The 11,767-nt window shown below is 46.8% G+C and overlaps 1 protein-coding gene across 4 annotated transcripts in view; it reads left to right on the top strand.

Moving 5' to 3' along the window:
- The first annotated feature begins 3,066 nt into the window (after nucleotides 1-3,066).
- The window catches only part of RFTN1 (raftlin, lipid raft linker 1), a 213,859-nt gene continuing 205,158 nt past the window's right edge, over nucleotides 3,067-11,767 (top strand). For 2 of the 4 annotated variants that reach the window (XM_078432384.2, XM_078432381.2), the window contains exon 1: nucleotides 3,067-3,171. The gene's annotated coding sequence lies outside the window, so the exon portion shown is untranslated. Of the gene's footprint in view, nucleotides 3,172-3,402; nucleotides 3,533-5,558; nucleotides 5,583-11,767 lie in introns of those variants that run through there. The other 2 variants (XM_078432382.2, XM_078432383.2) reach the window with 2 other exon arrangements.

Raw genomic sequence — 11,767 nt, 5'->3', positions numbered from 1 at the left:
CTGCTCTTTACAGAATAACGGGGGACTGAGTTACTTTGAGCTAAGTTGGGGGTGCTGAGTTTGGTGACACTGTGGGGAGAAGGAGGGCACAATAGAGGATTAGCTGGGATTCTCCTTCCCTCCAAGCTTCAGTGTAGCTGGGGTGCAGCAAAATTGTTCCGGATGCTGGTACCCATGGCCTTCATCTTCTCCGGAGTGGGGTGATGCTGCAGAGGCCAAGAGAGAGAATTGCTCTAGTGGGGGGTTCCTTTAACTGAGCTTTTGCAAGAATTGTACAGTCTGGACACGGCTGCTGCTTATGCTTGCCTAGGCTGGCTTAACTCCCCTCCTTTCCATGAGGGGTGCTGAGAGAACCAGCTTCCCCATTAACTTGGGGCCTGCATTTTATTGACTGCGAACACTCAGGATCCCAGTTCTGGGGCCATCTGTGACCTGTCGTGCTATAACAGCTCGGTTTTCCCCGTGTTCAGCTCCCTCCCTGAGTACTTAGTGTTAAATCATAGGGGGAGGAAGTGTGAGCAGAGGAAAAACAGCACTATTACATGACCCCCGATGAGACCGCTGTGATAGAATTAAAAGCTGCCGCCCTAGGACATTCTAACAGATGACATTGTGAGGTTGCCAAGGTAACCCACCAGGATATAGATCCAGCATCTTTGGGGTTGACGCTGGGTAGGCGAGGTCAGTCAGAGGTGAGGCCCAGCTGCCCAGGGTCTATCCCCTGGCTGGCCAGTGCATGGCAGCCAATTGGAAAATCGAGGTTGACCTCTACACAGCACAAGTGAACCCAACACTGACTCTTCATTGGGTATTCCAGGTGAAAGAGAATTAGAATATTTCAGATAGCTTTTCAGTGTAGGTTACATGGAGCCTTGAAAGATCTGGATGCTAATGACTCATCCATTCATTCCATAAATGTTTATTGAACACCTACTAGGTACCAGATTGGAAGTATCAGAATATCTAGGGGGGAAAGTTGAGAATTCTAGAAAACCCTAAAAAAAGGCAGATTCAAGCAGGGAAAAAAGACATTTAAGACATTTACAAACAGTACTTAGGAAGATGCCGAGTAGAAGAAAATGGAAACCATCAGAATAACTTATTAACCCCAATGATCTGGTGTTAAAAAAAAAAACACACTTATATGCAAAAATTTATAGAATGAAAATGATTTGCTTAAAAGAGATCAACTTCTTCCCCCCCAACCACAACCAGGTTATGCTTCATTTCCCCCCTTTACTCTTTATCTTCATTTAAATACTCCATGGTTACTTTTCAACTTCTGGTTAACACCCATAATGTTATTTTTTTTTTCCCTCTGAGGTAAGGATTAGAAAAGATCAGAAAGATTTCAGATGGGCCCTGACTTGCGAAACTCAAGGCCTTGGCAGATAAATGACATAAAGATCCCTCCTTTTGGCCTCATAGATGGGTGTTCAAAACCAGGGTGGTGCCAGTGAACATTTGTCCCCACACACTACTGTTTGAACCTGGACTTGGGCTGACACCTGGTCTTGTTGTATTCTCCCAGTGGGCAAGCCAAGCTGGGGAGAGAGCGGGGAATATTGGAGTTGGTGGTGGTGAGTGATGCCCATAAGTGGTGAGCTAGAAAGAGAAAGGAGCAAAACAGAAAACACAAACAGAAATGGTGGGCAGTGGAGTGGGGGCAGGCAGGAGGGAGGGACACAACTGGGATGGCGATGGAAAGAGAAAACAAGGAAGAAAATATCTAAGAAGCTGTGCTGAACAGGCATTCCTGAAAAGAAAATAGCGCTTCTCTACCCCTTGGGGGGGTGTTATCAGTACCAGAAAGACCTCATTAAAACACTGTTGGGGCCTGCAACCTGCCCACCACTCTGTGGGCTCCAATGCCTAAGGCCCCCTCTTTGCCCAATCAGAAAATGTAGATAGTTAATTAGATTATGTCAGCTGTCTTGTTGCAGTCCTCTTCATAGTATTAATAATAACAATGACAATAGCTAAGTTATAGAGTGCTTCCTAAACACTTTACACATAAAACTCATGAGGAAGTGCTATTTAACAAATGAGGAAACAGGCCCAGAGCAGTTAAGTCACTTACCCAAGTCACACAGGGAGTAAGGATGGAGGCTAGGCCAACCCTAACTGGTGCTATGATTCCTGCTTTTAACCCCTACACTGTAATTCTGCTTTGTTTAAAAAGTTCCAAGGGAAAAAAAAATGCTTTTTAATGAGTGTTCTGCCCACATCTTCACTTTACTAAGTCAGCCCTGACCTGGTGCTTTATTTATATAACTGTCTCCTTGAGCAACCTAAAGTTGCAGGCCAAGATGGTCCCCCAGATCTTCTGAAACCTTAAGGACACCTGAAGTAGGCAGAATACAGCGGGCGTGGCAAGGGGTGGGGGGCATTATCCCTCTCATTAATCACTAACTCTCAAATACCTTAGACGCCTGAGATGGCCCACCTGTGGAATGGGGACGAGGAAGAGTCCACTCTCAATGGTCCTGCCACACCCTCAGCCATCTGCACCTTGGTGGCTGTCACCATCCAGCACTCCAGCTCAAATATTTAGGGAGCCCAGTCCCCTAGGCGCACTCTAGCCTCTTACAACCTTGGTTAGAAGGGGTCGAGGGAGTGGTCTTGGCGCCTGGACCTCTGCGCGGAGGGGCATTAGGGTCGCCAGTGGGGTACGGGGCGTGTGCCGCGCGCAGGTGGCCCGCCGCGTGGAGGCAGCGGCGCGGGGCGTCAAGGGGGTGCAGGGCGCCGAGGGGCGCGGGGCGGGCCCGCTGCTCCCGCGGCGGCTGTCAGGGGCCGGCGGCTCCCCCGAAGATGCAGCGCAGCATATTTTGCACATGAGTTCAGAGGAAGAGGAAGTGTAGCCGGCGGACGCGCGGCGGCGGCGGCGGCGGCGGCGGCGGGGGCGCGTCGGGGCTGGAGCCGGAGCGCGCCGGGCTCAGGGCGCAGCGAGCGGGAGCGCGGCGGCCGCGGGCTCCGCGGAGGGACGGACGCACAGATCGCGGGAGGGACATATACCGGCGCACGCTGCGCAGCCGCTTCCCGCCCCCACCCACTGGTGCCCACGCCTTCCCCTTGCCGCTTGCTCTGTATGGCACAAACTTTCCTCCCGGGACGGAACACGCTGTCTCAGGGAGCCCGCGCCGGCGCCTTCTCCTCAGCCGGTCCCTAACGGTAGGTGGGCGCGCGGCAAGATTTGGGGTGTAGGCGGGCACAGGCCCTGCCATCTGGCCCCGCGGACCGGGACCTGGGCGGGCAGGAGGAGCTCCGCGTGGCGCCTCCCTGCAGGTTGCCGGGGCTGCCAGAGGGCCACCGCCCCCACCACCACATCCCCTACCGGGGTTGGATGGGTCAGCGGCGATCCACGACTCGCAACGCTCTTGGCCAACTTTTTTTGAAAAAAATAAAAAAATCAAAAAATCAGCCGTGGCACGCAATGGGGAGAGGCACCCTAGAGCAGTTTGTTAGGGGTCGTGGACTCTGCAGGCTCGGGGGTGCCTAAGAAGGAAGCAGAGGGGAAGCTTCGAGGCTACAGGTGGGTCTGGGACACTGCTGCAGGGGTCCTTGGCAAAGATCTGGCTGGAGCCGGCTACGCAGTCCAGGTTCAGCAAGGCACGAGGCTGCGGTGGGGTGGGGGTAGGGGGTGGAGGCGCCTCTAGCCGCCCTTTTGCGTGCGCCCTGGGAGGTGGGTTTGTTCCTGGCGCAGGGGTTCTGGATAGATGGGAGCAGACCTGCCGTGTGTCCAGGGGAAGCGCCGCAGCCACTGGAGGCACAGAGACTCGGGGCACGGGAAGTCCCCAGCGCTGAAAACGGCATCTCCCCTTCTGTAAGGGGACTTCTTTCCTCGTCCTAACCCGCTTTCCTAGGCTCAAGGGACTCCCGGGTAGGTCGGGTCTTGGCGGGGTGATAGTGACGTACATTTCAGAAAACCGATTGTCAGGCATGCAACACTCCCCCTTCCCCCTGACCAGAGCCCGTGCCCTTGACCTAGGATATCGCTGTCTTTGGCAGCGAGAACCGCGTGGAGGCCAAAGTGCTAAACCCAGGCACGCTCCCTGTTGCCTCCAGTTGCTTATGCTTAGTTAGCTGCCCTATGTGGTTGTGGGTGGTCCCCAGGGACACTGAGAAGTGGCAGAGAGTTTGTTGGGAGACTTAAACAAAAAGTGTGTGTGTGTGTGTGTGTGTGTGTGTGTGTGTGTGTGTGTATATATATATATATATATATATATATATATATATATTTTTTTTTTTTTTTTTTTTTTTTTTTTTTTTTTAATCCGGCCCAAATCTCTATATTTGAGTGGCTGCCCTGGGTTTCCAGCAACAGTCCCTTCTTGTAATTGGCACAGCTGTTTTCAGATGCTGGGCGCGCAGTCAGACTAGGCGTCTTCAGCCCCTGCCATCGTGTGTCATCTCAGGATAACCGAGGCCATGCCAGGAAGGAAGGCGGGAGTAATGTGGGTGACCTCTGGGCCTGTGGGTAGGGCACGCTGTGCACCCCACGTGTCCCTGGCTGCCGGGATTCCTAATTTGTATCTGAACAGCTGAATTCCCTACCAAGTTCAAGTGACCCCAGATGTCACCAAATCCCACGGAGGGGTTAAGCAACAAGCTGTTTAGGTCTCTTTGGTGCGTGTGTGCTAACCTCAGTTGAAATCACTTGAACCTCAGACTGACTCTGCATCCTCTTTTGCCTTCAGTGGGGTTTCTGGCCCTGAGAGCTGGGGCATTATCCTCTGTATATCATGTGGCTGGGTTGGTTTTTCTTTGTTAGTCTTTTGACTTAATGGACTTGGGGCGAATGGAAGTGGAGTGTTGTGCAGTTCGCTAATAGATTGGTGCAGGAATTGAAAGAGAACAAATTGGGAATGAGTTCTTTTTCTCCCTCTTGAGCAGGAATTTTTGGCTTCCATTCAAATAATTGCTTTGTCTGTAGGGAAACAGGCAGAAAATCTTTGGCATGAGTGATGTGAGTTCCTGTAAAGCTACTTGTATTCTTCCAATCTTCACTCTGCAGCAGAATTGAATTGAAACTATGTGGGCCCATGGCTTGGTGGGCATGGGTATCTTGTCAAGTTTCTATCTTGGTGGGCTAAGGAGAGGGCACTGTGAGTTTTTCTTTCCCTGACCTATCTCATTTTTAAAAAATATAAACAACTTGCAAGAACAGTAACTACCCAAATACACATGTCTAGGGTATAATTTTGCAGTATTGGCTTTATTACACATCTGGCGATTTATTCATCCCTCCATCAGTCCCAGCTTATTGTTTTATGCCCTTTAAAGTAAATTACAGACATTGGCATAGGTCACTTCTAAACAGTTCAGTGCACATTTTATTATTCAGAGTTCATTATATGTTCGTGATTTTTTTAGGGTAAAATTAAAAATTTTTAATGTTTATTCATTTTTGAGAGACAGAGGAACGTGAGTGGGTGGGGGTTGAGAGAGAGGGAGTCACAGATTCCCAAGCGGACTCCAGGCCCTGAGCTGTCAGCACAGAGACCGACACAGGGCTTGAACTAACGGATGGCGAGACGGATGGTAGGACGTCCAACTGACTGAGCTACCCAGGCACCCCTAAGGTAAAATTTATATACATATAATGAAATGCACAAATGTTGAGAGTCATGCTTGCATAATGTTTTGATAGATGTGTACACCTGTATAATCCTAGTCTCTGTCAAGATAGAAAATATTACCATCACCTCAGAAAGTTTCCTCATCCCCATTCCCCCTTTCAGTGGCAACCACTGCTGATTGTTTCCCACTGTTAGTTTAGTCTGTTCTTGAATTCCTATAAATGGAATTATGCAGTATTGTGTAAAGCTTCTTCCACTCAGCATATTTCTGAGATTCATCCATGTTGTATATGTCAGTATTTTGGTCTTTTTTCATTGCTTAGTTATATTCCAGGATATGTCCATATCACAGTTTGCTAACATATTCCCCCAGTTGATGGACACGTGAGTCAGTCCCAGGTTATTGGGGTATTGTGAATGAAGCTGCTATGAATATTTGTGGACAAGTCTTCCTAGGGACATATGTTCTCATTTCTCGTGGGTAAATGCCTAAGAGTGGAATCGTTAGGTCATAGAAGAGGTGGATGTGAACCTTGTAAGAAGCTGCGGGATCTTTTTCCAACACGGTTGTACCATTTTACAGTCCCACCAGCAAAGAATACAAGTATGGGAGTCCAGATACGACAACCCTATTTTCCTATCCCAAAGTCAAGAGCATGGTTTGACCAATGTTTGGGGGTTAGAGGGTACAGAAATTGGACGCTCGAGACAGTGCGAAACACGTTGTTTTCATAGGTGGAGCAGCTGTAAGAAATCCCTGACTCTGCCAGTGAATGAGTTTACACTTAAATTATTGCAGATGATCAGACAAATATTTTATTTGTAGAGATCTTCAGAGAAGGGAATTCCACAGGGGAATGTACCCTTGGTTGTGAAAGAAGATTGATTGAGTGCTTTCTATATAAAGAAAAATAACCCCCACACCCCACAGAATTCCAGTACACTTCTGCTTAGAAACTCCTGGGGGATTTCTGACGTATTGGTCTAGTTGATGTGAACTTGGTGGAGGAGATTCCCGTTGGATTTCACCGGCTCGCGCAGCTGGCTGCTGAATGCGGTTGTGTTTGCTTTGTGAGGCAGATCAGATTTGGCTTTTTGAAGGCTCAGAAAACAGCTTTCCTGTTAAAGTGATTTGGACTGTCAGTGAGAAACATGACCTATCGACACCCTCTTGTCGTCCTGGCTGAGAAAATGGGTCGGTTCCCCTCAGGTCCCATTAGTCCCATTCTGTGGACCAGCAGCCGAACCCAGTGTGGACTGATTTAGGAACAGGAATTGAGCCTCCCTGACTGCTTGCCACCCCAGAATGAAATATTTGCATCTGGCCAAGGTGTCTCAATGGGCTCAGATGACAGTATAGAGTCTCAAGACATTGCCCCGTTTGGGGACTGTTCTGATCTGACAGCCTAGGACAGTGCCTGCCACAGAATGGGGGCACAGTAAACATTGGCTAAACGATGACTGGTGACTCATGATGGTACCCGTCTGGGTGATTGCCCATCTGGAGGTTGACAGTGAGTGCCAAGATGTCAGGGCCCCAAGATGTACTTCACTAGAGGTTACTTTACCATAGCCTGGGAAACAGGTTCAAAGTGTTCCCACCTCGGAAGACTTGCCAACCATAAACTTCCATTCTAGTAGCACTGTTCTTATTTCATTATAGATTTTACAGTATTATTAACAAAATAATAATTAACCCCCCGATGCTTACTCTTTGCCAACACTGTTAGGCACTTTACGTGCGTTCTTTGGATTTAATCCACGTGGGAGGCAAATACTATTCTTATCTGCACGTTAGCCTTGAGGAAACTGAAGCTTAGTGAGGTTAAGTAACTTGCCCTAAGTTGGCTTTTTCGTGTTTCCTAGATGTAGGGAAGAGACTGGGATGTTCTGGTTTTGCAAAGGAGATTACGTCCACAAGCAAAGATTTCCAAAAACGTGAGGCCATGGTATAGTAGAAACATAAACTGAGTAGGGCACAACAGCATTGCAAGAAATGACACACTGGAATCATTTCTTTTTCTTTTCTGCTTTCTGGGTTTGGGGCAGCCAGGCCTGTATAGAGATACTAATTATTTTGGTGACAATTTACGAGGTTGTCCGTTGAGTACGATTTTAGTTTTATTGGAAGAAAAGAAAGATGTTGCCAGCTGTTGAGTTTGAGGGTCTGTAGCTGAGCTGTCCTGTTCAGTGGCCACCAGCTACATGTGGCTATTTGCATTTAAATGTAAAGTGAATTAAAATGAAATAAAATTGCGGTTCAGCTCCTCAGTCTCACTAGCCACATTTCCAGTACTGAAGAGCCACACGTGGTTATTGGCATTGGAGTTGGATAGTGCACAGGTGGAGTATTTTCACCATGGCTGAAAGTCCTATTTGATAGTGCCGCTCTACAGTAAGCATTTCTCCCTTTTCCTTTAGTTGAAGAGTTGGCAACACCCTTGGCTAAGGCTTAGGCTATTTTTCACTGACAAAGAGATAAATTTAGCCAGACATTTCTTTTATGTTTACCTTTTAAAGGTTTTGCATGTGTGTGATCTTTTTTCCCATTCACATTCAGTTTTCAACATAAATTTGAGTTTCCCTTTTTTCCTGGCCCCCCAAAGGGGCTTTCATTATTATCATTGCATATTTTACTAGGATGCTTTCTGTGAAAAGATCGGTACAGCAAGCAAGTGATGGCCACTGCTTGAGCCTTGTTAATTCCTTGCTCTCCAAATAAGAATTCGGTTGAGCTTTTAAATATGCATTTGTGTGACTTACTCCCCACCTGGGCTGAATTCAGGAAGAAGAATCGGCTCTCAGCGGGGCCAGAACCAAAGAGCTAGAAAATCAGGTCACATTCTACGCAAGATGGCTACCTGCCAAGACTGAGATGGAGGAGACACTATTTGGGGGTATTGAGGGTTTTGCTTTGGAGTTTTCCTGGGTCTGACTGCCTTTGTGGCATAGGGAGTGCTGGAGAGGGCCTGGCAGCTTCCGTGTCCTGGTTGCACCAGACGATGAGGGGGATAGTGCCCTGGCTTGCCCTTCTTCTGTGGTTCAAAGGAGAGGGGACTCTAGCCCTCAGGTGTCATGGGGCACCAAGGCGAGCCAGTGGTGGAAAGTCCACATCAGCTGTGTGTTGCCTCGCTCGTCTGATACTGACCAACTCTTAAGTTACTTTGTGTAACCGTATTGGATGTTTTCACACTTTTTCAACCAGGAAACCATCTGGCTTTTATAACTAAAATGTCCCCTTTTGTTGTTCTGTAGGCAGACCCCCTTGATGGTGAGCATTTATTTTTCGCAGAGGATTTTCAGCTTCCATCCGTGTGTGTGTGTGTGTGTGTGTGTGTGTGTGTGTGTGTGTGTGTGTTGAAATTTCCTACTTTGTATTTCATCTTGAGGAATTGCGGATTCCTGAGGAATCCTTCAAGTTTTATGGAATGGCTGCCGAATTGCTAAGTTTGAAGAAATTATTATAGTAGACCTTATCCATAAAGATGGATAAGAAAAGAGTTGGTTAGGGGTGCCTGGGTGGCTCTGTCTGTTAAGCGTGTGACTTCAGCTCAGGTCATGATCTCACTGTTAGTGGGTTCGAGCCCCACATCGGGCTCTGTGCTGACAGCTCAGAGCTTGGAGCCTGCTTCGGATTCTGTCTCTCTCTCTCTGCCCCTCCCCTGTTTGCACTCTGTCTCTGTCTCTCAAGAATGAATAAACATTTAAAAAAATTTTAAAAAAGGAAAGGAGTTGGCTAATCACAGAGGGCGGTTAATGGAATGTGACTGAATCATGTATTACCAAATTTCAGAAATACCAAGTACAAGAAATCAGATTGTTCATTTAAACACTTCTGTAATTTAGAGAGGGCTTTTGGAATTTTTCCACTTTGTCGGAACACTGTATAAGCACCCTTTGCAGTGAGGTGTAATTTTGGCCATAGGCAGGTCAAAAGGAATCTTTACAAAGGATAACAACTGATACCAGTAATAATATTAATAATGGTTAACATTTATACTGCCTTTTCTATGTGTCTGAGCTCTTCTAAGTCCTGTTCAACATTAACTTATTTAATTCTCACCCTGCCAGTGGATTGTGTGTATATCCCCATATTATAATTGGGAAACCTGAAGTTGAGTGGCTTCCTCAAGGTTACCCAGTTAGCAAGTAAAGACTGGGATTTGAACCCAGGCGGTCTGGCTCCAGACCGTGTGCACCCAACCCCTGTACTATGTTTTGAAGAAGGTGAACTTGATGGGAGTGCAAGCTGGTGAAACCACTCTGGAAAACAGTATGGAGGTTCCTCAAAAAACCAAAAACAGAACTACCCTTCTGACCCAGCAATTGCACTACTAGGCATTTATCCATGAGATACAGGCGTGCTGTTTCGAAGGGACACATGCACCCCCATGTTTATAGCAGCACTATCAACAATAGCCAAAGTATGGAAAGAGTCCAAATGTCCCTAGATGGATGAATAGATAAAGAAGATGTATATATATATATATATATATATATATATATATATATATATATACACACACACACACACAGATGTATATATATATATACATACACATATATGTATATATATATACATGTATATGTATATGTATATATACATATATATATACATGTATATACACACACACACACACACACACACACACACACACACACACACACAATGGAGTATTACTCAGCAATCAAAAAGAATGAAATCTTGCCATTTGCAACTACGTGGATGGAACTGGAGGGTATTATGCTAAGCAAAATTAGTCAGAGAAAGACAAATATCATATGACTTCACTCATATGAGGACTTTAAGAGAGAAAACAAATGAACATAAGGGAAGGGAAACAAAAATAATATAAAAGCAGGGAGGGGGACAAAGTATAAGAGACTCATAAATATGGAGAACAAACAGAGTTACTGGAGGAGGTGTGGGTGGGGGGGATGGGCTAAATGGGTAAGGGGCATTAAGGAATCTACTTCTGAAATCATTGTTTCACCATACGCTAATTTGAATGTAAATTAAAAAAATAAAACTAAAAAAAAAAAAGAAGGTGAACTTGAGAGAGACATGCAGATATTCCAAATATTCCATCCTTTACCAGATGATAAGTGTCTGTCCTAGTCTTAAAGGATGTTGGCTTAGTAGATATTTATTGTGCATCTGTTGGAGCAGGGCCTTGGGATAGCTGCTGTTGGGGATGAAGAAGAGATGATTGCTCCCTTTGGGAAGTTGGATGTCACAAGGACAGATGAGGCATTACCGAAGGCTCCAGAGCTCTCCCTTGAGCTCGGGACTGGTCCCTGCAGCTGCCTACCCGACACCTCTACCCAGTGGAGTTAACGCATCTAAAACAAGCCCGTGTCTTCCTCCCGTAGCCATCCCCAGATCAGAAGGGGCCCCTGCAGCCTTCCAGTTGCTCGGGTCATACATAGGCCCTAGAGGTGGCTTGGATGCCTTCTTTTTCTTATGCCCTATTTCTAAACTACCAATAAGTCCCATTTTCTACATTCAAAATATATCCAGAATTTGATTGTTGCTCATACCCCATCATCATTTGGTCTCTCCATTTCCACCATCAGTCATGGCCAGAGTGATCGTGTCTCCCCTTGGCTTGAAACCCTCAAGGGGATCCCATCTCAGGGAGTCCTTACCCCCACCTGCATAGCCCACACAACCTGCCTTCCCAGGCCTCTCTGATTTCATGTGCCACCAGCAGCCACCCCCTCCCACCTTCCCCAGGCAGGTCCTGGAACCTTGCACTTGCCACCCCCTTGCCTGGTACACCATCCCCTTTATCCCATGGTCTCTTTAGGACTTCGCTTAACATCACTTTTTGGGTAAGGCCTTCCCTGATCATCTTGTTTTTAAAAATTGCATCTTCCCCCGTGCTTGCTATCCCTCCTCCCTGCCTTATTTTTCTTTATTTGATGTAGTTTTTAAAAATTTTTTCTTCCTTTTTTTTAATAATTTTTTTAATATTTATTTATTTTTGAGAGAGAGAGAGAGAGAGAGAGAGAATAGGGGAGGGGCAGAGAGCAAGGGAGACACAGAATCTGAAGCAGGCTCCAGGCTCCGAGCTGTCAGCACAGAGCCTGATGTGAGGCTCAAACTCGGGAACTGTGAGATTGTGACATGAGCCGAAGTCAGATGCTTAACCAACTGAGCCACCCAGGCACCCCTAAAATTTTTT

Source organism: Panthera onca, chromosome C2 (assembly GCF_046562875.1).
Source record: "Panthera onca isolate mPanOnc1 chromosome C2, mPanOnc1 haplotype 2, whole genome shotgun sequence".
Lineage (NCBI taxonomy): Eukaryota > Metazoa > Chordata > Mammalia > Carnivora > Felidae > Panthera > Panthera onca.
This window is presented reverse-complemented; position numbering and strand designations above follow the sequence as displayed.